At 42.4% G+C, this 21,791-nt stretch overlaps 1 protein-coding gene and 1 pseudogene across 10 annotated transcripts in view; both read right to left on the bottom strand.

Moving 5' to 3' along the window:
• The window catches only part of NOL8 (nucleolar protein 8), an 828,826-nt gene that overhangs the window by 173,960 nt on the left and 633,075 nt on the right, over positions 1–21,791 (bottom strand). The window lies entirely within an intron of this gene.
• LOC143928719 (5S ribosomal RNA) lies at positions 14,326–14,444 on the bottom strand (annotated as a pseudogene).

The raw sequence follows: 21,791 nt of genomic DNA, 5'->3' as shown, positions 1-21,791 counted from the left end.
ACAGGAAATGTACGTGAAAAACCTGGTAAGTATGCTTCATGAAACGAACGAACAAGTTTCTGTCACCTTCTCTCCTCTCTCCACAGAGCCAACACACCCCTTCATCCCAGGAGATCAAGTGCTAGTCAAGCAACTGGCCCACAAAAAGAGGATCGGACCAATCTACTCTGGACCTTGGAAGGTTGAAAAGGTGTCCAGAACTGCGGTCCTGACTGACCAAGGAAACACCTGGATCCACGCCAGCAGGCTGAAAAAGTGCCCACCGCTTCCCACAACCCCCGACCCCCCACCTATTGAAGGAGAACCCGACCCACCCGAACAGCTACCGGAACTGCAAGAGATTCAGGAAGGCATTGGACAATTAACCCTTGAAACCTTACACGATAGCGAGGAAGAAGGACAAGCATAAGAACTTATAGAAATGTTTTTACCTTCAGTGTCAGGGAAGGCTGTATGCCTTTGGGGTAGTCTGGTACTACTTGTATTCCTGCCCACATGGTTTATAGCCAACTGTATATATCATCCAAAAGACTTAGGTCTATTAAAAGGGATATGTGGACCACCTAAGATGAATAATACCCCCGGCCAAAGACATAGTAGAAGTATTATACCCGTTAATGAGTCACCTAAGGGACTGACTGACAAGATGTTACTACTAAAATTCAAATATAGCTATGCTCAAAAATACAGTTTTGAGAAATGCTGGATCTGCAGCAAGCTACATCCCAGTACAGCTAGAATCCCTCTCATGGCAGTCCCCTTGAATTTTACCCCCCTCCTTAATGGAACACCCCCTATCGTCCTAACGAATGTTACTAGGACCCTTTCAAATAAAAACCTCACTTTCCAAATTATAGGTAGAAGCCACTTCCCAGACTGGTGTTTCCAACTGGGAAACACCACAGATGGAGCCGAGGTTTGCAAACAAGCAAAACTTAACATTTCAATGACATCGCTTAACAGTCCTTCTTTCTTCCATACTTCAGATCCCACCCTAAATGCCACCTTTTTAGACTTCCTTAGCTCCAGTACCAAGACTACAATACACCAATTAATGTCAAATCTGGTGCTCTCTGGCCTTTCTGATACTCTTAGGAACGTGTTCTATAAACGGCCCCTAGCTCTAGGAAATACCACATATATATGCTGCGGCAAACTCTGTCACCCCTGGATCCCAACCAAACCCCAGGGGTGGTGTTACCTTGTAGCCCTGGTTCCTATCATGGGGGTATTAGGGGATAACAAGGGAAGTCACCTCCTTGAAGCTAGCATGCATCCTAGATATCCCCTTAGACACCGTAATAAACGAGATTTGTTTTTAGAAAAAGATATGGCCTGGGCATGGTTCCCTTCCTGGACAGGGTGGGGAATTGACCTAATGAAAAGATTAAATAATTACACTGGCATAATTGATGAGATTCTGGAGAAGAATTCTGATGACATAACCAAACTAAATCTAGAAACTAGGGCAATTAGGAAGCAACTAGAACTACATGAGTTGGCTATAGAAAGTATGAGTGCAGCCCTAACTGGCCTCTGTGAGACTACTGAGGATTATGAGTGCTGTACCTGGATTCATAATACCAGCATCGAAGTCCCAGACTACTATGACGTTATTGCCCAACACAGGGAAGAGGTAAATAAACTACAGAAAGAGGCAAGAAACATAGGAAAAAACTGGGATCCATTCTCGAGCAGCTTTAGTTTTGGGGGATTAATATCTTGGCTCCGAAATACTGCCATGACAATTGCCACTGTGATTCTCTTCATTCTATTTTTATATGCCTGTTATAAGATAATCAAATGTTTATGTAAAAAGGGAAACACGGCCGCTCCGGAGGATCTGAAACTCACTTCCATTGTTAAAGATCCAACGGTATGGTATAAAAACCAAGAGCACGAGGGTTCGGAGTATGAAGCCTGTGCTATTAAATTAGAAAAGGAATGATCATTATGTAAATCACAGAATGATCAAAGGGAGGATTATAAGGGGATACCTATTGAAATTACTAGTCAAAATCTAGTACCAATATGCTTAGGCTTGCATTTCAATAGGTTCAGAATTACAAGCATACTGGCGTACGTGACAAACTATATAGATAGCGTGACTAGATGACAGATATCTGTATGTCTCTCCAAAGGGTCTATGCAAGATATTGATATCTCAGGAAAACATCTGCCTGTGTTTTCTTCTCTGTACATTGTTGAGAGGCACAAAGCTAGATAAGGACTGGTTACGCAAGAATATGGTCAGTCAGCAGATGCTGAAAGGGCAAAATAACTGTCAGGTGATTGTATTAACCTTTGACTTACATTTCAGGAAAGAACTAATGTCATGAGTTAAGAAATTGTTGATGTATGTGTAAATCACCCGATTGGCCCCTCACAGGGCAGGGCTTTGTGGAGTACCACATAAAAGACGGTCCACTCTCCCATTAAACCTTGTAATCTTTCACCACGTACCCACGAGTGTATGTGTATTGATTAACCGCCGGCGATTGGGACCTCCATTGAGCCACTCCAGCCTAGGCTATCCAGGGGAATCTAGAAGACGAACACCTTACACTGTCCAACTGACCCGCTGCCCTATTAGATATCCAGTTACTTCACAACGAGACCCACTTACCCTCCTCTTGCTTTATAATAGTTATCGGGATGTTTAGTAACAAGGGTTTGATTGTTATCCTTCCCAAGGTTGTTCAAAATGTTGTACTTGCTATTATGACTAGTCATATGTACCATATACACCCTTTTTCCATGGTATATATAACGTTTTGTTATGTACTGTTTTCTCCAATAAAAAACATATTAAAAAAAAAAAATCAAAAAAAAAAAATCATTTATTTGCTAGAAAATTACATAGAATCCCAAAACATTATATATGTTTTTTTAGCAAACATCCTGGAGAATACAATGGTGGTCGTTGCAACTTTTTATCTCGCACGGTATTTGCGCAGCAATTTTTTGAATGCCTTTTTTTTGGAAAAAAACTGTTTTGTGCTTAAAAAAAAAACACAATAAAGTTAGCCCAATTTTTGCATAATGTGAAAGATGAAGATACACCGAGTAAATAGATACCCAACATGTCACTCTTCAAAATTGCACAGGCTCGTGGAATGGCACCAAACGTCGCTACTTAAAAATCCCCATAGGCGACGATTTAATTTTTTTTTACTGGTTATATGTTTTGAGTTACAGAGGAGGTCTAGGGCTACAATTATTGCTCTCACTCTAACGTTCGCAGCAATACCTCACATGTGTGGTTTGAACACCGTTTTCATATGTGGGCGGGACTTACGTATGCGTTCGCTTCTGCATGCGAGCATATGGGGACAGGGGCGCTTTAAAAAAAAAAAAATGTTATTGTTCATTTTACTTTATTTTAGTTTGACATTTTTTTCCCAAAAAATAAATTTTGTGATCACCTTTATTCCTATTACAAGGAATGTAAACATCCCTTGTAATAGGAATATGACATGACAGGTCCTCTTTACAGTGAGATATGGGGTCAATAAGACCCCGCATCTCACCTCTAAGCTGGGAAGCCTGAAAAAAAAAAAATAATAAAAAGATTCTGGATTTGATCGTATTGGCGAGTCGGTAGAAGCACCAGAGGGCGGCGGGAGGGGGGGCGGGGTGTCTATGGCTGGGTATTGCAGGGTATCACCGACTATGGCTGGGTATCTCAGAGTATGGCTGGGTATCTCAGAGTATGGCGTTGCAGAGTATTGCGTTGCAGAGCATTGCAGGATATTGGAGGGTGTTACAGAGCATTGCAGAGTGTTTCAGGGTATTGGTGGGTGTTGCAGAGCATTGCAGAGCGTTGCAGGGTATTGGCGGGTGTTGCAGAGTGTTGCAGGGTAATGCAGAGTATTGCAGAGTAATGCAGGGTAATGCAGGGTATTGCAGAGTATTGGCAGGGAATTGAGGGGTTAATTTTTGGTGAGCAGCGATGTGGGCACTGCAGATGCAGCCCACATCGCTGCTGACACTGATCTCTTCCCCCTCCGCTGTTCCGACCGGTACAGAGAGGGGGAGGGAGGAACCGGCGTCATAACATGACGCCGGTTTGTTTACAAGTGATCACTCAGTCATTTGACGGAGCGATCACGTGGTAAACGGCCGCTATGAGCGGCCGTTTGCCGTGATCCATGATGCGCCGGGTCCTGTGGACCCGGCGGTCTTGGATGCTCTCGAGTGCGCGCCCCAGGGGGAGCGCGAGAGCGGAATTCTGGGAGGACGTCATATGACAGCCTCCCAGAGTTAAGAAACCGCCCTGTAGCCGTCATTCGGCTATAGGGCGGTTGTTAAGTGGTTAATAAGGAGGCTTTAGCATGCTGCTTTGTGGGCTTTCTGCCCCAAGATCTCTTCTGACCCTTGTGCTGCCCTAAGGTCTTCCCCTTAAACCTGACGGTTGCCGTCGAGACTGCCTAGAGGCTGATGCCCCTGGCACAGGAGAGGCAGAACGCTTAAAGGAGAAATGTTTGAGATCCTTTGGATGTATTTTTCCAGATCGTCTCCAAATAGCTGTTCACCATGAAAAGGGAAACTGGTTAAGATCTTTTTACACGGTGCTTCAGCTGACCAATTTTTCAGCCATAGAACTCTGCGAAAATGCACTAGTCAAGCATAAGTCATGAGGCTTGGAATCTTTCATAGCATCTATTGTGAAACAGTGCCTCTGATACACCAGCCCATTGCTGGGCCTGCTGATCAGGCAGAATTTTAAGTATCTCCACTAAACTGTTCCTTAATGGACTGAGATACACCAATCGCAGCAAGAACCGGCTGCGCTACTGAACTTGCTAAAGACATATTTCTTTTAGAAACAAGTTCCAACTTTTTATCTGTTGGATCCTTCAACATCGGAGCATTAACCCCCCCCCCCCTTTTTTTATAGAAATACTCTTTCATAGGTTAAAGTGTGGAGAATTTTTTAGGAGGATAATATTGTTTATCCGGATGTTCCCATTCAGAATACATAAGCTTTTTTAGCCATGCATGAATAGGAAAAGCATCCCCTTATGGGGGAGGTTTTAATGAACCCAAATTAGAGGTTGATTCCTCAAGAGCCTGTGCTGCATGCAGCAAAAAAGGTTAAACAAACCAATTTAGTAAGAGAGTGCACAAGCAACCTGTCTTCTGATGCTATTCTCTCTATATTAGGATCCTCGGAAGAGGATAAATAAGTATCTTCCAAATCTTTGGGACGATCTACCTGATACCCAGCCTCCTGCACCTAAATAAGAGGGTCCTGAGCACTAGATGGGGATCTGCTATGTTTGGTCCCACTATGGAGAGATATGAAATGTCTAGCGCAGCTTCAACAACAGTTTCCCCGATGGCTCAATCTGACCAGCCGCATCACTTTCAGAGGAGGATGTCATTCTTTTGGAAATGGATTTAGTTTGTTGTGAAACCATTGACCCTTTAGAACTCTTAGAGGAGTTCCTGGTCCCTTTACCACTCATAGCCTGAAGCACAAAGCAGAGACACTACCAGCAAAAGAATGTACACTGCTAGGTTATAGTTCAGCGCTATAAGCTGCTATTAATACCTAGCCTGGTAAAGTATAATGTGTCAAAGGGAATGCTTGTGTCACCAACCTGAAACAAGCCATCCTCCTGCTCGTGTGTCCCTCCACAGCCAGCAGCAGCTACACACACAGGGCTTTCACAACTTCTTCCACGTGTGGCCGGCATCTGACAGCTGATATGGCGGCGAGGGGGGGAATCTACCACCGAGCAGCCACTTTATGGCCCTACTACCAAAAAGTACTGGTTTCCAGGGTCCAGCTCTCTAAAAAGAAACATTCGCAAGCAAATATTTAAATGAAATAGTGCTGCGCTAGAGGAGAAAAAAGAAAGGAAGAGGGGGGAGGGAGAGAAAAAAGGGGGGGAGGGGGAAAAAGAGGTGGGGGAAAACAGGGATTGGTGTGTCAAAACTGAGGCTAATTCATATCAGATAAACACAAAAGTGTAGAAAACTCATGAATGTAATATAAAAATTCAGATCACAATCTATATAAATGGACTCTTTCCGGGGGCAAAAGTGGTTAAATAAATTGTGTGCGAAATCAATAAATATGACAATAAATATAAACTGAGAACTGTATGATCAAAAGAAAATAAAAACCAGGAACTATTTCATTTACTTCATTTGCTAATGTCAACTAAGTAAGAACAACTTACTCCAACCTGTAAGTTGTTCTTACTTAGTTGACATTAGCACTCTGTGGCCTGTCATTTCTCTGTATACCCAGTGGATAGAGAGAAGATGCACTTGTCCACCCATTACATTGATGAGAAAAGAGAGATTGTATTTTCGCCCCAAGTGTACTCAGAGATGACCAGATACGAATGAAATCGCCCTGGGGATAGCCCGCTTGGGGACACACAAGAGCTCCAAAATCTACTTTTACGCTGTAACCTTACAGCAGTAAGGTAAGGGGACACCCATAAACTTAACAAAGAGAAAAAAGGAAAGGAGTATCACCCTCTCTCTGCCATTGCACTACCTGGGAGCACTAGCACTTTATTTGGGATATCCCAAGTTATCTGAAGACTGCACACAATTTTTATGCTGTTTGCACGGACACTCGCAGCATTGCATTGCAGAGTTTGCACGAACATTACTAATACTGGCACTTGTACTTTATATGTATTTTCTTTTGGATTATCACAACGTTGCACTCTATATGGCATTAGCCTATATGGACAATTTTTTTTTAGCTTTAAATGAAATGGTTCCTGGTTTTTATTTTATTTTGATCATACAGTTCTCCGTTTATATTTATTGTCACATTTATTGATTTCACACACAATTAATGTAAGCACTTTTGCACCGGAAAGAGTCCACTTATATAGATAGTGATCTGGATTTTTATATCCCATTTACCTGATATGAATTAGCCTGTTTTGACACACCAATCACTGTTACACCCACCTCTTCCCCCCCCCCCCCCTTTCTCTTTTCTCCTCTAGCGCAGCACTATTTCATTTGAATATTTTCATTTATTTTGGGTTTGAATAACCCTTTTCAGTGCATGCAGCAATACCCTCCCTTACCCATCTAATTGGTTGGCGCAGAGATACCTCTATTTTATTCACAAGCAAAACCTTGTTTCTTCAGACACGAGGCCCAGGTACCATTCCTTTAGCCCATGAAAGGACATCTGAACGGATCCGGTTAGCATGGCTAGCCCCAGCAAGGATTGCTTCAAGTGGAGCTCAGCACAGCACATCTTTACTCGTGACCAACACCTTAGACACTGGCGAAAAAACTGAGGACTCCCAGGAGTGGGACGGGTTACATAGGGAGTACACTTCTTGCCTTAGGGAGTGCCAGTGTCCATCACCTATCAATGGCCCTATAATCCACATAGTAAGTACTATGGCTCTGTGTCCCCTGATGTAAGAAAATAAATATAAATAATGTTTTGGAGTTTGAGGTAATTTTCTTGCAAAAATATATATATATATATATATATATATATATATATTTTCATATAAACCAAAAGAGTCAGAAAGGGCTTTGTCTTCAAGTGGTTAGAAGAGTGGGTGATGTGTGACATAAGCTTCTAAATGTTATGCATAAAATGCCAGGACAGTTCAATATCCCCCCTCCCATGACCCCTTTTTGGAATTAGACACCCCAAACTATTTGCTGATAGGCATGTTGAGTCCATGGAATATTTTATACTTTGTCACAAGTCTCAAAAAAAATGTATTACCGTATTTATCGGCGTATAACACGCACTTTTTCCCCCTTAAAATCAGGGGGAAATCGCGGGTGCCAAAAGCCAACGAGAACAGCGGAAAGACAATGAGAACGGCCGAAGGCGGCCAAGAACTACCGAGCGCCGCTGAGATACACAGGGCATCTCGGCTGCACCATTTTTAAAAATAAAATCTGAAAATGACACTGACAAGGGGACAAGGCTGAAATGATGGACAAGGCTGCATGACAAAGCTGCATATGATACTGGCAAGGGTGCATTGATGGACAAGGCTGCAAATGACACTGACAAGGCTTCATTGATGGGCATTTAAATGTAAGTTTTTTTTCCTTAAACTTCCCTCCTAAAAGTTTTTTCCTTAAAATTCCCTCCTAAACTTGGGGTGTGTGTTATACGCCGATAAATACAGTATTTTTTTTATTTATTTTTTACACAGTTGTCACTAAATGATATATTGTAAAATAACATTGCATGGGTATATGTGGAATTACACCACAAAAAACATTCTGCTGCTTCTCCTGAGTACAGGAATACCACATATGGGAGACTTTTTTGGGAGCCTAGCAATGTACAGGACCCCAAAAACCAATCACCGCCTTCAGGCTTTCTAAGGGCGTAAAATGGCGATTTCACTTCCTCACTACATATCACAGTTTTGGAGGCCCTGAAATGTCAAGATAGCACAAAACCCCCACAAATTACCTAATTTTGGAAAGACAGCTTTTTGCCGAGAGGCATGTTGTGTCCACGGAATATGATATTTTGCCACAAGTTTCAGGAAAACTACAAACTTTTTTTTTTGTTGCACAAAGTTGTCAATAAATGATAGATTGCTCAAACATAGCATGATTATATGTGTAATTACACCCCAAAATACATTCTGCTGCTTCTCCCCCCATGACCCTATTTTTGAAAGTAGACACCACAAGGCATTTGCCAAGAGGCATTGTGAGTATTTTGAAGCACTCATTTATTTTTGAAAATGAAGAAAGAAAAGAATAATATATTTTTTTCTTTTATCAATTTTCAAAACTGCGACAAAAAGAGATCTGCAAAATACTCAACATGCCTCCCAGCAAATAGCTTGTGGTGTCTACTTTAAAAAAAAATTGGGTCATTTGAGGGGGGGTTGTGCTATCTGGGCATTGCATGGCCTCCGAAACTGTCATAGGCAGTAAGAAGTGAAATCAAAAATGTACGCCCTTAGAAAGCCTGAAGGCAGTGCTTGGTTTTCAGGGTCCTGTACGCGGTTAGACTGCAAAAATTCCCACACATGTGGTATCTCCATACTCAGGAGAAGCAGCAGAATTTATTTTGTGGTGTAATGCCACATATACCCATGCCATGTTTTTACAATATATAATTTAGTGACAACTTTGTAAAAATAAAATAAAATAATAATAATAATAATTTTTTCTAAACTTGTGGCAAAATATAAAACATTATAAAATATAAAAAATATTATCATGTTAAGTCCCTGGAATATTTTATATTTTGCCACAAGTTTCGAAAAAAATATATTTTTTTTTTTTCACAAAGTTGTCACTAAATGATATATTGTAAAAAAAAAAAAAAAAAAAAAAAAAAAATTTTTTTCGAAACTTGTGGCAAAGTATAAAATATTATCAGGTTAAATCCCTGGAATATTTTATCACAAGTTTTTTTTTTTTTTTTACAAAGTTGTCACTAAATGATATATTGTAAAAACATGGTATGGGTATATGTGAAATTACATGACAAAATACATTCTGCTGCTTCTCCCGATTATGGGGATACCACATGTGTGGGACTTTTTGGCAGTCTAACCGCATACAGGACCCCGAAAACCAATCACCGCCTTCAGGCTTTCTAAGGGTGATTTCACAAGCAAATAGCTTGAAGCGCCTTCTTTCCAAAATGGCGTCATTCATTGGAGGGGGGGGGGGGGGGGAGGGGGGTAAGTGCTATCTTGTCATATTATGGTCTCCGAAACTGTGATAGGTAGTGAGGACGGGAAATCATAATTTTACGCCCTAAGGCTTAATGTACACATTAACATTGACATTTTTACAACCTCTCCTGAATGATTTAACTTGGCCGATGAAAACCCACGTTAAAACTGCCCCTTTTGCCGCGTTTATCAGCGTTTTTTTTAATAGCCAAAAATGCGAAACGCGGCTAAACTCCAGTACCACATTTATCGGCGTTTGGTGTCTGAAATGTCAGAAACGTTGCCGTCTGAACTCATTTTTTTGCCTTCAAAGAAAAGCCTCTAAAGGCAACTGCCTAAAAACGTCATTAACCAGTTCCCGACCAGCGCACGCCGATGTACGTTGGCAGAATGGCACGGGCAGGCATATTGGCGTACAGGTACGTCCAATCTTTAATGCCGCCCTGCCATTGCGATCGCGTCGCCGGCGGTGCACTCATGTGCTGGTCAGGACCCCCGTGAGTCCGGCCGCGGGTCCCACGGACTCGATCGCCGCGGGCATACCCGCGATCATCGTCTCACGGGGAGGCTGAATGGAGAGATCCCGTTGTAAACAGCATCTCCCGTTCTGCCTAGCAACTAGTGACGCTGATCTCTGCTCCATGTGATTGGAGCAGAGATTAGTGTTCACTAAATGAAAGCCCAGCCCCCAACAGTTAGTAACACACCCCTAGGAACACTTAACCCCTACACTGCCAGTATCATTTACACAGGAATCACTGCATTTATATAGCAGTGATTGCTGTATAAATGACAATGGTCATAAAAATGTCTCAAAAATTTCCGATGTGTCCGCCATAATGTCGCAATCACAATAAAAAACGCTGATCGCCGCCATTACTAGTAAAAAAAAAAAATTATTAATAAAAATGCCATAAAACTATCCCCTATTTTGTAAACACTATAACTTTTGCGCAAACCAATCAATAATCGCTTATTGTGATTTTTGTTACCAAAAATATGTAGAATAATACTTGTCGGCCTAAACTGAGGGAAAAAAATGTTTTTTTTTTATATATTTTTGAGGGATATTATAACAAAAAGTAAACAATAATGCGTTTTTTTCAAAATTGTCGCTCTATTTTTGTTTATAGCACAAAAAATAAAAACCGCAGGGGTGATCAAATACCACCAACAGAAAGCTCTATTTGTGGGGAAAAAAAGGACGTCAATTTTGATTGGGAGTCACGTCGCATGACCGCGCAATTGTCAGTTAAAGCGACGCAGTGCCGAATCGCAAAAAGTGGTCTGGTCTTTGGCCAGCAAAATGGTCCAGGGCTGAAGTGGTTAAACAAACCTGTGTACATGTACACATAAGATAACATTGGATGAGTTCAGGGGCAGCTGAAAAAAAGCAGCCAAATGCCTCTGAATGTCCATTTACCAGAAGCAGTTTAGATAAGACCTTAGAAAGCCTGAAGCCTGATTGGATTTGGGGGTCCTGTACACCAGTGGTCATCAACCCTGTTCTCAGGGCCCACTAACAGGCCAGGTTTGCAAGATAATGGAAAAACGTCACAGGTGATATCATTTGCTGCTCAGTGATTGCAGTATTCTAGCCTGCATCTCCCCAAGGTAATACATAAAACCTGGCCTGTTAGCGTGCCCTGAGGACAGGGTTGATGACCACTGCTGTACACGGCTAGGTTCCCAAAAAAATCTCACACGTGAGGTATCCCCATACTCGGGAAAAGCAGCAGAATGTATTTTGGGGTGTATTTCCACATATAACCATGGAACATGTGAGCAATTTATCATTTAGTGACAACTTTGAAAAATGACAAAAAATAAATAAAAATTGCACAATCACTTGTGACAAAAAAAAAAAACAGGATTTTTTAAAACAGCTTACCTGTAAAATCCTTTTCTTTAAAGAACATCAGGGGACACAGAGCCATAGTAGTTACTATGTGGGTTATAGGCCACCTTCAGGTGATGGACACTGGCACAACCTGAACTAAAAAGTGCACTTCCTATATAACCCCTCCCACTGGTGGGGGTACCTCAGTTTTGTAGCAAAGCAATATAGGTGCATACCAAAGAAGGGAGGGACCTCTGTGTCCCCTGATGTACTTCAAAGAAAATAATTTTACAGGTAAGCCGTTTAAAAAAAATCCTGTTTTCTTTTCATACATCAGAGGACACAGATCCATAGTAGTTACTATGTGGGATGTCCCATAGCAATGCTAACTGAAGGGAGGGAGACACAACAATAGTCGGGCACCAAGAGACTAGAGGACTCGTACTGCAGCCTGCAGTACACTTCACCCAAATGATCTTTACATCTACTTGATAGAATCTGGTAAATGTATGGATTGAAGACCAAGTTGCAGCCTTGCAGATCTGAGCCATGGAGGCTTAGCACTGCCCAAGAAGCACTAACGGCCCTGGTGGAGTAGCTTTACAATGAAAAAGGAGGAATTAAGTTCTTTTAAGCCAAAAGCTTGATTAATCACTTGACGAATATACCTAGATATCGTAGATTCCGATGCGGCCTGTCCTCTTTTAGGACAGTCAGGCAACACACACACAAAAACATCTGTTTTTATGCATCTAAGCGGTCACCTTTAAATACACCTTGACCGCTCTCACCACATCAAGAGAATGTAGTGACATTTCAGAGAACTAAGTTCTGAAAGAAAAAAAAAAAAAAAAATTAAGGCAGAACAATATCTTGGTTTAAATGAAAAAAAAAAAAACTGACACTACCTTTGGAAGGAAATTAGGATGAGGCCGCAATACAGCCTTATCCTTAAGAATAATTGTGTTGCTTTTGTTAAAAATATGATTTTTTTTATATCAGACATAAGATACATGGGACAATATTACAATAGTGAGTTGGTCAGATTACTGTCAGTTTTTTGGTTTCAGTAGATTTCTCAAACAAATGCGGTTTCATACAATAGGTGCGTAGATACCATTGTTGTATTCAATAGACAGTTTTCAACAGGCTATTGTCTCTATAGCTACAGTAAACAAGACATTGTTTGAGATTCTTTCAGCTCTCAAACTGAAAAAAATGACTGTTAGCTCACTGTCGGGCTTGGTTTGAGTAGACAATGGGTAGATACCATTGTTGTATTCAATGGACAGTTTTCAACAGTCCATTGTTTCTACAGCTACAGTAAATAGGCATGTTTCTGTTTGGGTAACTATGGTAAACAGCCTGACATAAAAGGGGGATTCAGGCATAAGCTAGACACACATCATCATGCTTTGAAGATCAGAAGCCACTCATGATACAAGATTTTTTGCCTGTTGTCCAAGAAGCATTGTTGCCAATGGAGATCACGAACATACAGTAACAGAAGATAAGTAACCTTTAAGTGTATGTGTACTGTTATAGACCATAGGCTTCATTTGCTAGGCATTTTGCTTGTAATAGATATTGGTCAGTCTTGTATTGTATTCCTCAGATTGTAATAGTTTTGTATGTACAGCATCTTTGTATAGTAAAGGCACATTTACACACTGCAGAAGTCTCAGCTTCCTTGTTATACCACAGAGTAACCTTGCTAGATAGACGCAAGCAAAACATCAATCAAATATGACTCTTTACAAGAAAGAGCAGCCAACTCTGATACTCTTCTTGCAGAAGATATGGCAACCAGGAAAATGATGTTCCCTGTCAAGAGGACCAAGGGAAAAAAAATCCCATATTGGCTCAAAAAAGGCTGTATTTGTAAAGCCGACAGGACTAATTTTAAGTCCCAAGGATCCAGGGTTGACCTAACTGGAGGATTAATCCACGATTCCCCCTGAATAAGTTACGAACCAGAGAGTGAGAAGCAAGTGGGCGATGAAAAAACAGCGATAAGGCCAATACCTGCCCTTTGATAGTACTCAGGACCAGCTGCATTTTTAATCCCATCTGTAGGAATTCAAGGATCCTATCTATGACATATTTCTGGGTGACAACTCCTGGATTAACACCAGGAGACATACGCCTTGCAGACTCAGTATATGACACTGGAGGCAGGCTTCCTAGCATAACCAAAGTAGAAACTACTGAAGCTGACAGCCCACAGTCTTATTTTAGAATGTGGGTTTCAATAGCCAAACCTTTAAATTTAGCATTTGTAAGAAAGGATGGAATACCAGACTTTGTTAAAGAAGGTCTGGCTACAGTGGTAGGGACCAAGGGTCCCCTACCACCATCTTTATGATCTCGGCAAACCAGGATCTCCTGGGCCACAAGAATCACCACCTCCTCTTTTTGCTTGCTCCTGTGAAGAAGGCAGAAGCAGAACAGAAGGGAAAGCATAGATCAGTGAAAACTGATCCCATGAAAACACCAAGGCATCTGTTTCCTATGCCATCGGATCCCTTGTCCTTGACACAAAGTTGTCAATCTTGTTTTAGAACCTGGACGGAACTCCCCATTCTTGTCATATTGACAGAACGATGCCGGGGTGAAGGAACCATTCTCCCGGAAACAATAGTTGGCTACTCAAGTAGGCCGCCTGTCAATTCTCCATTCCTGGAATTAAATTGCTGATAGGTGAGGAATGTTGCTTTCTGCCTAAGACAGAAAAAAATTCCCCTCTTTCTAGGCCACACGACTTCTCGTGTTCCCTTGGTGATTGATATAAGCCACAGCTGTGGCATTGTCGGATAGAGCCTACGGCACCTGGTATTCCCAGGCATTCTCCCATCCAGGTACTAACCAGGCCTGACCCTGCTTAGCCTCTGAGATCAGACGAGATCAGTCACTTTTAGGGTGATGTGGCCATAGGCTGGATCCTGACAGGACAATAATCTGAGTGTCCAGGCCCCCAGGGCCAGGCGTACTGCCCGAATCTCTAGAATATTGATGGGCTAGGTCATCTCTGATCTGGAAGATTTCCCTTGGTCAGACGCTTCAAGGACTCCTCCCCAGCCCAAAGGGCTGGCATCCGTTACCACTTCCAGGTAACTGGTAGAAAGGATCTTCCTTTTTGAATATTTTTGGATATGGACCATCAATTGAGGCTCTGACGCACTTTGGCAGATAAATGCAATGGGAAGTCCAGAGTCTGGATCTTCTTGTTCCAAGTTGACAGGATATGGTTTTGCAGCAGTCTTGAATGGATCTGCGCATAGGGAACAGCCTCGGTGATCACCAATCTGAGTAAGGTACTGGTCCTGGCCCCTATGTGATCAGCTGTCAGCCAATGACAGCTGATCCCACGATCAAAACAAAAACTCGGTGATCATTTTTCTTTTCTCTTCGCACTGACAGCGGATGAGAGAAAAAAAAGCTGATCACTGGCTCATCTGAAAGGGACATCTGTCCCGAAGAGGAAGAGGCAATTATGCCTCATCTTTGCCACCTGCCATTGCCACCTGCCAGTGCCCACAAGTGCCGCCTATCAACGCCCACCAGTGGTGCCAATCAGTGCCACCTAGAAGTGCTGCCTATCAGTGTAACCGATCAGTGCCCATCACTGCCCCTCAGTGCCACCTGTCGGTGCCCATCAGTGCCGCCTCATCAGCATACATCAGTGACGGACAAAAATTACCTGTTTTAAAATTTAATAATAAAAAAAAAATGTAAAAAATCCGGTCTTTTTACATTTTAACAAAAAATAAAAAAATCACAGGTGTGATCAAATACCACCAAAAGAAAGCACTATTTGTGGGAAAAAAAATGATAAAAATTTAATTTGGGTACAGTGTAGCATGACCGCACAATTGTCAAGAAAAGTGCCTCAGCGCTGAAAATTGGCCTGGATAGGCGGGGGGTTTAAGTGCCCAGTAAGCAAGTGGTTAAGGATTCTTTCCTGAGGTAAAAATACCCTTTAGTGGACTGTATCTATGATCAGCCCTAAGTACTGCAATCTCCTTGATGGTTTTAAGGAGGATCTTACTAGGCTGTGGGTCCAACCCAAGTATTCCAGGTAGCTGACTGCGGTAACCAGACCTTGATTTAAACGGGCTACCGATTGACCTATCAAGAGTAGATCGCCTAAGTAGGCTAGTATTGTTATCCTTTGAGCTCTTAACCTGGCTAAAGGAGAGGCCAGGATCTTTATACACACTTGAGGTGCAGTAGCTAGCCTGGAAAGGTAGAGCTACAAACTGGAAATGAAGATTTTCTACCTCGAAGCGTAGAAATTTCTGGTGAGCAGGGAAGATTGGCACATGGAGATAAGCATCACGACAGAAGTTCTCCCCCTTGTAGGAAGGAGACTACTGATTGGATCAATTCCATGTGGAGAGAAAGATTTATTTTTCTCTGGATCCTTAGGAAGGTTTGATCTGAGAAAAAACGAGGAGACGGGAACTCTTGGAACTCCAGATTGGAGCTATTGAGGAAGTTCCCCATTCATCTTCCTGTCAGATCCATGAGAACTGCAGAAGAATTACCCCTATTGAGCTAACGGGGTGCCGCCTGATAAGGAGGCTACAGTATCTTGTAGGTTTTCCTCCCCCAAGACCTCTTTTTGTCCCTAGGGTTAACTCTGAGGATTACCTATTGAACCTGATGGTGGAAGCCATCGTGACTGCCTGGAGGCTGATGCCCCTGGCACAAAAAGAAGGAGCTTTTAAAAATGAAAATATATTTACTCCTTTACTTAAATGAAAAAAATTTAATTTTTCTAACAGCTTACCTGTAAAAGCCTTTTCTTGGAGTACATCATAGGAGCCTTAAGTATTTACTTACTGGGTTATAGCTACTTGCAGGTGTTGACACTGGCACACCCAATACAGGAAGTTGACTCCCCTATATAACCCTCCTCCTTCCAGTTTTTGTAGCCAAGCAATATACTTAAACCCCATAAAAGAAGAGGGGCGGGACCTCTGTGTCCTATGATATACTCCAAGAAAAGGATTTTACAGGTAAGCTGTTAGAAAAATCCTATTTTGTTTATCATACATCATAGGACACAGAGCCTTAAGTATTTACTTAGTGGGACATCCCATAGCAATGATACTTGAGGGGAGGGAGACACAAACCATAGGGCACCCCCAGACCTTGAGTACTTATACTGCTGCCTGCGCGCCAGAAGGCAATATCCTCATTCCTTCTTACTTCCACTTGGTCAAATTTTGTGAATGTATGCATTGAAGACCAAGTCGCGGCCTTGCAGATCTAAACAAAGGAAGCCTGGTGACGCACTGCCCAAGAAGCACTAACCGCTCTGGTAGAGTGCGCCTTAACTTGAATAGGGGGAATCTTAACCCTTAAATCATAAATTCTAATTATAACTTGCCAAATCCTTTTTCGACGCTGCCTGTCCTTTTTTAGGATCTTCTGGCAGAATAAATAAGACATCAGTCTTACAAATCTGAGCAGATTTTTTTAAATAGATTTTCACTGCTCTCACTACATCAAGACAATGCAGTGATTTTTCTTCCCTGGAACGTGGTTTTGGGAAAAACGATAGCAGGACAATATCTTCATTCAGATGAAAGCCTGAAACCACTTTTGGCAAAAAGCCTGGACGAGGGCGAAACGCCACTCTGTCCTCATGAATAATCAAATACGGCTCTTTACAAGAAAGAGCAGCCAATTCTGAAACCTTGCTTGTGGAGGATATAGCAACCAAAAATATCAGCTTCCTAGTCAGAATGACCAAGGGAACATGCTGTAATAGTTCAAATGGCGGTTTTTGTAACACTGACAAAACTAAATTCAAGTCCCAAGGGGTTAAAAGTGATTTAACTGGCGGATTAATGCACATCACCCATTGCATAAAACCCCGGAATAAAGAATGCGTAGCAAGCGGTCTTTAAAATAAAACCGATAAGGCTGAGATTTGGCCCTTAATAGTACCTAGGGCCAACTTTATCTCTACGCCCAATTGTAGAAAGGCAAGGATTCCGTGATCGCCACCGGACTGTCAGTGACGTCGCGATTTTGCGTCGGAGGCGATGGCTTAGGCTCATGCCTTCCGAAACGCCGAGGGGACCATGCGGACGATGCCCTTTTGGTGTTGTAGACCTGTGGGAGGGTGGATTGGGTGGGGCCTGACACCTGCAGACAATGGACAAATCATGCAGACACTTTAAAATCCCACAGCTCCCAGGAGATCCTTCGGTGTTCCCTGGTAGTGCTGTCATACACTAACTGATTGAGTGCTTGGTAAGTGCAGCTTTTGTAATGATTTTGACTGGGTAATCCTTGTACATATGTGACACCCATTCATTTACTAACATTGCTATTTAACCTACACAATATTATTCTTTAGTAATATAACCATATATCCTACTCCCTTCACTTTATGCATACAGCATTCAGTGTCATATCACTTGTGTTTGGCACCTTGATCCATCTCACTTTCACTATCTTATTTAATTATCCCCCCCTATTCCCCCCCCCCCCCCCCCACTAATTTAGGCCCTCCACATTCATCTAGTTGTCCACACTTGTCACTTTTACACTTTCAAATATTTTGTTGTTTCAGTTTTCTTTTTTAGCAGCTTTTTTGTTTTCACTTTCACACCTCTCTTGCCCCATCATCAGTCTACCCCACATAATGCACTTTCACTTCACCACACCCCATCCCTCACCCACCTTCTTTTCACTGTCAGCTAATCCCTCTTATAATCAAAATAACTAACGAACTACGCCATGCTATGCATAACTAATTTAATTCTTCTATAATATGAATCCATTAATGACCAAGTAACAATAAACCTACAGCTGCCAAGCACCTCTATATACTCCCTCCAACATTATTTAATGACGACTTACAAAAAGTTTTTTTGCATGTCCATCTGCCGGTATTTTACCCCCCATCCTCCTCTCTGGGTCCCAAAACATGGCCCCCTGTAAGCTCAGTGGACTATGCACCCACCCAGAGGGCGCGGGGGAACATGTGGCAGCGATGGGATCACTGGACAGCTACAATCCTGCAATGCCGGTTTGTGCGATTCATCCTCATGTCCTCATCCACCCATTGGTAACTATACCTCTATATGCATGGAGATATAATTTTGCTCAATTTGAAATACTATACCTATATATATTTTTTATATTGTCCAAAGTCTTTAATTAGATATTTTGACATTTCCCTAGAATATAAATCTCCCTGAAGAGACCAGAAATCGCAAGGGCCCAAATGCATCGGGGGTTTTCACGTGGATACATGTGTTACAAATACAATTGGCAAACCATGCCTGTACATAGAGTGTTTTTTTGCTATGAGTGATGTTCCATGTTTGTTTTTGTCGCACTACCTATATGGATGATGTATTATTGTTCATTTGGAATTACTATTGTCTGTTAAATAAATGATTTTTCTTTACATCAATTATTCTCATACCAACTCTCTGCTGCTAAAAAACCCCTGGGGAAATGTCCTGTTTTTTTGTATACTTATGGGTTATGCAGCTTTGGGGGCTCCCTTATTGTGTTTTTTTTTTCCTTTTTAGGATTCTGCCTATAATATATCTCCGAGGGTGCCAACCCTTGGATTCAGACCAGGAAGCTTTCCACGCTCTTTAATATACAGCTCTTGAAACTGGTTTCCTTACATTGATTAAAATTGAGATAACAGACCAGGAAAGCCCACGCTTCTTCAGAATGTGGGTTTCAATAGCCAAGCTGTTAAATTTAGTGTTCGTAAAGTAGGATGGAATATCGGCCCCTGCAATAGCAGGTTTGGCCTTAGTGGGAGAGGCCAAGGACCCTCCACTGCCATCTTTACGATCTCTGAGTACCATGACCTTATGGGCCATTATGGTGCTACCAGAATTACCGTCTTTCTTTCAAACTTGATCCTGCAAAGTCGTCGAGGCAGCAACTGAATCTCGGGAAAAGCGCAAATCAGTGAAAACTGATTCCACGGGGTTACCAGCGCATCTGTTCTATATGCGAGTGGATCCCTTGTTCTGGACACAAAGTTGACCAACTTCATGTTGAATCTGGATGCTAGATCGTCCGGTGTCCCCCATCTTTGACAAACAGCCCGAAACACTTCGGGGTGAAGAGATCATTCCCCTGGGAACTGCTGGTGACTTAGATAGTCCACCTGCCAATTTTCTACTCCCGGAATGAAAACTGCTGATAGGGATGTTATATTCTTTTCTGCCCAAGTTAGTATATGGTTCACCTCTCTCTGAGCTGAGAGACTCTTGGTGCCCCCTGGGTGATTGATATAGGCCACAGCCGTGGCATTGTCGGATTGAACCCAGACAATTCTTTAACCTGGAGGTCCAGGTTTTCAGAGGCAGATACACTGCCCAAATCTCTATGATTTCGTTGGGCAGGGCTCTTTCAAATTTTGACCACTGTCCCTGGACAGTCGTCTCCTCTAGTACCGCTCTCAAGCCTGAGAGGCTGGCATCTGTTACTACTTTCCAGATTATTGGTCTGAAGGCTTTCCCCTTCAGCAAATTCTGGCTTCGTAACCAACTGAAGCTTTGAGACACTCTTGGGGACAGCCGCATTGGCAAGTCCAAAGCTTGGATCGTCTTGTTCCAAGCAGAGCGGATTCTGTTTTGCAACAGTCTTGAATGGAACTGGACATAGGGGACTGCTTCGAATGAAGCTACCATCTTAACCTCATGCAAAGGCGAATTGAAGGATTTCCTTTTGACCTGGCCATCTGTACCAGCTCTTGTATGGAGCGGATCATTGCTGGAGGCAAGAACACCCTTTTCTGGGCTGCATCTATGATCAGGCCTAAGTAATGCAGCCTTCTTACTGGATTTAAGGAAGACTTCTCTAGGTCGAGGATCCAACCAAGATTTTCTAGGTAACTGGTTGTAATGCGTATGCTTTGCCTTAAGCGAGTCACTGACTGGTCTATTAACAATAGATCGTCTAGGTACGCCAACACTGTTATGCCCTGTGCCCTCAACCTGGTTAGAGGTGGGGCCAGTATTTTTGTTAATACCCGTGGTGCTGTGGCTAGCCCGAAGGGTAAGGCCGCGGACTGAAAGTGTCGCTGTTCCACTTCGAATTGCAGAAACCTTTGGTGAGTGGAAAATATAGGGATATGCATATATGCGTCCCTGATGTCGACGGACACTAGAAGTTCTCCACCTTGTAGGATGAAGACCACTGGCCTGATCGACTCCATTTGAAATGAGTGAATTTTTAGGAACCAATTTAGATTTTTTAGATTTAGAATGGGCCCGACATCTCCATTCGGTTTTGGTACCATAAATAGGTTTGAATAGAAACCTAAACCTCGTTCCTTCAGTGGGGATCTGTACGATTACCCCTTGAGTCAATGTTTGAAACAGGGATTGTCTTCTCCCTGGATCCTTGGGAACGCCCGAAATTCTAGTTTGTATCCTAGAGTCAATGTGGAAAGAGCTCACCTGTCCTGAGTTTCCCTCTGCCAGACTTCTGAGAAATGCAGAAGTCTTCCCCCCACCTTGGTGAGGGGAGACACCTCTCCATGAAGAAGGTAGTCTTGCGGCTCCAGGTCTTCCTTTGAGCCTGGGCCTGACCCTGCAATTTTCCTCTGGAATCTGACGGTGGAAGCCGTCGCCACTGCCTAGAGGCCGATGCACTTGGTGTAGGAGAGAAAGTACGTTTAAATTAAGGACGTTTATACTTTCTTTTGACTGGCAAGAGAGTAATTTTTCCACTCAAAATTGTCTGGATGTATTTATCCAAATCATCGCCAAATAGTCGCTCCCCATGAAATGGGAAACTAGACAGTAGGTTTTTGCAGGGTACTTCGGCAGACCAACCCTTTAGCCAAAGGGTCCTACGCATGTTTACTAGCACAAGTGCAAGGCGAGGCACCTGGTAAATAGAATACTTTATAGCATCGATGGCAAAACATAATGCTTTTGGTAAATTGGCCAACTCACTGGCCTGTTGTGCAGGGAGCTCGTTAAGGGCCTCTATAAACTGGCCCTTTAAGGACTGACAGATGCCTATAGCTGCAATTGCAGGCTGAGCAACAGTACCTGCTAAAGAAAAAAAGTTTTTTTAACAGGAATTCCAACTTTTTATCTGTTGGATCCTTTAGCATTTGTGCATTGTCCACTGGACAAGTTAAACTTTTATTCACACTGGAAATTGCAGCATCTACTGCTGGAACGTTCCATTTTTTTTTTTTTGGTGAATTTTTCCTCCATAGGATAGAGAACTGAGAATTTCTTTGGAGGGAGAAAATGCTTATCTGGATGATCCCA

The sequence above is a fragment of the Lithobates pipiens genome, unplaced genomic scaffold (assembly GCF_037356315.1).
Source record: "Lithobates pipiens isolate NorthernLeopardFrog02 unplaced genomic scaffold, aLitPip1_a1.2 Scaffold_23, whole genome shotgun sequence".
NCBI lineage: Eukaryota > Metazoa > Chordata > Amphibia > Anura > Ranidae > Lithobates > Lithobates pipiens.
The sequence above is the reverse complement of the archived record's forward strand: the minus strand, read 5'-3'. Positions and strand labels throughout refer to the sequence as shown.